Source organism: Penaeus monodon, chromosome 6 (genome assembly GCF_015228065.2).
Source record: "Penaeus monodon isolate SGIC_2016 chromosome 6, NSTDA_Pmon_1, whole genome shotgun sequence".
Taxonomy (NCBI): domain Eukaryota; kingdom Metazoa; phylum Arthropoda; class Malacostraca; order Decapoda; family Penaeidae; genus Penaeus; species Penaeus monodon.
In genome coordinates, this window is record NC_051391.1 from 2,451,597 (window position 1) to 2,456,493 (window position 4,897).

At 46.1% G+C, this 4,897-nt stretch overlaps 1 long non-coding RNA gene across 1 annotated transcript in view; it reads left to right on the forward strand.

Moving 5' to 3' along the window:
* Nucleotides 1–1,494: 1,494 nt before the first annotated feature.
* LOC119574150 overlaps nt 1,495–4,897 on the forward strand; it is a 55,693-nt gene continuing 52,290 nt past the window's right edge. Inside the window, exon 1 of the long non-coding RNA XR_005228832.1 lies at nt 1,495–3,530. This is a non-coding gene — a long non-coding RNA (uncharacterized LOC119574150). The remainder of the gene's footprint in view (nt 3,531–4,897) is intronic.

Below are 4,897 nucleotides of genomic sequence, written 5' to 3' on the forward strand. Positions count from 1 at the left end.
GGAAACAAGGAGAAAAGGAGAAAAGAAGAAGAGAAAAAAAATAAAAAGAAAAGAAATAAGGAAATGGAGTTTAAAAAAACAAGACAGATCACTGACTTACTATCCTATTCACACTTCACCACCTGTCTTTCATACCTACCCATACATTCCTCCCTTACATTCACATCTTACTCCGGGAGAAAAACAACAACAAAAACCATAACCACAACAATGGCAACAAAAAATAACAATGACAATGATAACAATAACAATGACAACAACAGTGACAACAACAAAAAATTACAATGACAATAATGACAACAAAAACAATAACAACAATGACAATAAAAACAACAATAACTACAACAACAATAACAACTACAATAACAACAACTACAACAACAATAATATCAATAACAACTACAACAACAACAATAACAACAACAACAAGCGGCGAGAAGAGACAGAGATCAAACGACCTCCACAAGGACGCCGAAATATGGTGCGAAGGAGAGAGGAGAGAAGGAGAAAGGGAGAAAGAACATTGAAGAAAGATGAGAGAGAAGGAGAGAAGAAAGAGAGAGAGAGAGTATGAACGGGAGAAAGAAATGAGAGAAATGAGATAGAAAAAAAAGGGTATGGAAAGAGTTAGATTGATAGACAGATAGATGGGTAAATAAAGAAGAGAGAGAGAGAAAGAGAGAGAGAGAGAGAGGGGGTGCGGATGGAAGGAGGAAGAAGAAAACGAGAGAAGATATAAAGAAAAGGAAGGAAAATTAGCATAACGGGGAACTCAAAATCCTCATGAAATCATGTTCCTCTAGTGTCAGGAGAGTGAAGAAGTTAATTATTTTGCATATGTGTCGTCTGAAGGGGGCGGGGGGCAGAGGAGGGGTAGATAGGGAGGGGAAAGAGAAGGGGGAAGGAGGGGAGGGGAGAAGGGGGAAGGAAGGGGAGAGGAGAAGGGAGAAAGGGGGGAGGGGAGAAGGGGGAAAGAGGGGGAGGAGAGAAGGGGGAAAGGGGGGTAGTCAGTGTTGCCATCACGAGTGGACTGGGTTTTCCTGGCAGGTGTGGAGGGTCGATGTGTGGGCCTGACCTACTTGATGCGGTGAAAGGTCGACTTGCTCCACACAGCGCGCGGTTGGAAGATCGACGTCTCCACGCACTTGCTTGACTCCTCGTACCCATTCATCCTGAAACTGGACAAAAATTTCTTCGCAATCACATTCAACATGTAGGTACACGTATTCACACTCGTACATATGAATTTCGACGCTTGGGTAGGAATTGATAGGAAACAAATAAGACCTGAATTGATATTTTCACTCGAGTCTACACGCACTCAAGGCTCACAAACAAATATTTCCGCACACGGATACGCACACGTTCGCAGAGAGAGACACACACACATACGCACACGCGCGCTCGGGAATCTCCGTCACTCCTGTAGGTGAAATTTTTCGCCATCGTGCGCACGGCTTCGTTTCTTGTTCCCACACGGCGTGAAGAGCCGGCAGTGGCAGGTCCTCGTGTAAAGCTCGCTGTGTCGCCGCCGAGACGCGAGTCGTACGGTTCCTGGTGCCGCCATTATTGCCTTTTGCCACTGCCACCTTCGTCACTGCCGGTCTTGGTAGGTGGTCGTCGGCGCGCGCGCGGGAGGACGAATTGGCCCCGTAACGCGGAGCCGAAACCAACAGGCGCGGGTGACTTTTTTTTGGCGACGCGGGTGAGGCGTATCGGCGGCGACCTCACCTGGTCTCGTGCACTTGTCTTGGTCCTCATTGCCTCGCGAGCTCATGGCGTCGAGGCAGTGAGGAGAGAGTAAGGAGAAGGAGAAAGAGGAGGAGGAACGTGAGGGAGAAGAGGAGGAGCTAGAGGACGACGGTGAGGACGAAAACCGAAGACGCCAGTTCCGGCCAGACGCGGACGCCGGCGCTCTCTCGTGCCTCGATCTCACTTCCGACGGGGAAATGTGCGTGGGATTCGCCTTTCTTCGTCTTTCCTTTCATTTTTCTTCTTTTTAGAACAATCTTGCGAGCTTGTTTTTGGCGGCCGCCATCCCTGTTCTACTTCCTCGCCGACCGGAGTCTCGGGTCTGGTTCCGTGCCTCGCCAGAAGTGCCATGAGTTAGCATGTGCTTTCGCTCTCGAGTGTTGATCGATGTCAGTGGGACAGAATCAAAGAAAAACAAACAGTAAATGATAATAATGAAAATAATGGATGATGGTAATAAATGAGAAAATACTAAAAGATAGAAAAGATTAAGAGAAAGGGTTATAAAAACCCATGAGTTAGCGGTCGTGAATACTTCCGGATGAAAAGAAAAAATACGTAATAGAATTCACTTCGCTTTGCTGACCCCGTCCCGTGCCAGCGACCGCCGCGGTGAATGACTGAGCAGAATCACACTCTCGGTCTATTGAATCCCCCTTACTTGTTTTTTTTTTCGTACTCGTTGAAGACCTTCCTTTTTTCTTTTCAAATCCTCAAGTTGGTAAGTAGCAACACTCGGACAAAGACCGCCAGAGTCACTGCCACTGCCATAACCGCAGAGTGCTCTCCTCCCCTCCCTTTCCCCTTTCCCTTCCCCCTCTCCCTCCTCCAGCTGCGTGACGGCGGCGGGAGAGAGAAACAAACAAAACCGGCGATCATAACCAACAGTTCCAGACACCGCTTCTATTTTTTTCTCTCCTCCCCCCTCCCTCTCTCTCTCTCCACCCCTTTGGCTCTCCCCTCCCTCCCCCTACCTCTAGACCATACACACACAAACCCTCCGCCCACCTCCCTCGTAGGGCACAGGGAGGGGAGGGGAGGGAGGGAGAGGGGAACAGGCTTTCACTCAGGTTGCTCTCGCGCGTGTGTGTGTGTGTGTGTATGTGTGTGTGTGTGTGAGTGAGAGAGCGAGATCGAGTGTCGAGAGTGTGAGTCCAGGGCCTCCGCAGCTACCAGGTCCCTCGACGACGTTCCTCAGCGGAGATCTCGCCGACGAGCCGGAGATCGGAGTGAATCGAGAGAGCGAGAGATTACATAGATATATAAGGGATTCGAAACCTTTTGTCTTTTAGGTTCGGATCCGAAGCGAGTGCCGAGCGAGATATGAAGCGGGAGAGAGAGAGAGAGAGAGGAGGAAGTTGGAAATAAAGAGAATATAATAAGGAAGGAGCCAAGAAAGTGAAGGTGAAGTTTGATCGCTAAGTAGGGTGATCCTGTGCCCGAAAGATTGGAAAGTGAGTCGCAGTTGGGGAAAAATATTCCGTGCAAAGCCAGGAAGCGAAAAGATAAAATTTTAGGTGTGGTCGTGAGCTCTTAATAGCGGTGCTTCATACTCTCCTCGTTCGACTCTGCGAGTGTTTGTGAGACTTGGACGCGCGTTGAAACTGGTCCTCTTCATCGTCGTCGTCGTCGTCGTCGTCTTGACAAGGAAAAAAAACAACAAAAAACATAGAAACAACGACCCCATCCGAGACGAAGGGACGAATTATTAAAAACATCAACCTCAGTTGTTCCCTGTGGACGGAATTCAAATCTTTGATACGACTGCCCCATTTAAGGTAAGTTGCATATCCAGAGCTCTAGTAGGATAACCTTGGACGCCAGCCATCATGCATACAAGCAGGAAAGCGAAGAGAATAACCTTTCCTGCATGCCAATTCGCACACTCTCCCTCTCTCTTTGAACTCTAATTCGCACAATCCTTCCGTCTATTAACTCTAATTCGCACAATCCTTCCGTCTATTAACTCTAATTCGCACACTCTCCTTCCGTCTGTGAACCCTAATTCGCACACTCCTTCTGTCTATAAATTCGCACACTCCTTCTGTCTATAAATTCGCACACTCTTCCTCTCCCTCTCTCTATGACAGAATAAGTCGAACTCGCAGATAATCTCTCTCAGTTGAATCATTCTTGTAATTCTTCCTTCTCTTAGATATTTCTTTTTTCTTCTTTTATTGTTATTATCTCGATCTTTATCGTATTTTTTTTTGTTTCTGCTTTTGTATTGGTTTATTTGTTTGTCTGTCGGAATGTCTCTCTGTCTGTCTACCTGTCTATCTGATTATGATAATATCTATCAGTCTGTCTACCTACCTACTTACTTATCTACCTATCTTCCTACTTACTTATCTACCTTCCGACCTATCTACTTACTTATCTACCTACCTACCTACTTACTTATCTACCTACCTATCTACTTACTTACCTACCTACCTTCTTATCTCCCTACCTACGTATCTACTTACTTATCTACCTACCAGCTTATCTACCTCCCTACCTACCTAAATACCTACATACCTACCAACGTATGTAAATACATGAATCTATCAACGTGGCTATCGCTATCTATCGATCAAAATGCTTACCTATCTATCTATCTATCGATCGATCAAAAAAATATACCCATCTATTCATCTATCTATCGACCAACATACCCATCTATTCATCTATTATCGACCAACAATGTATCTATTAATCTCTCTATCGATCAGCATACCTACTATTAATCTATCTACCTACCAATATAGCTATCTATCTATCTATCGAACAACATACCCATCTATCTATATATCTATCTATCGACCAACACACCCATCTATTCGCCTATCTATCGACCAACACACCCATCTATTCATCTATCTATCAACCAACATACCCATCTATCTACCTCTCCACTAATATACCCATCTACCTACATCTATCTACCCTCGCCCACACTTACCTATACAGCTACCCGGGCCAGACGCGCTTACCTCTAGGCCTCGGGTCACTTTCTACTTCTGTGATACTTTCAGGTTCATTTGGCACTAGGTTAGGGGCCCAAGACGGAGCCTGGACAGCGATAATATTACGCGCGGTGGCAGACACCCCAGTTACTTTGGGTTATGCCTTTAATGTATGCGTGCATGGATGTAGGTGTATG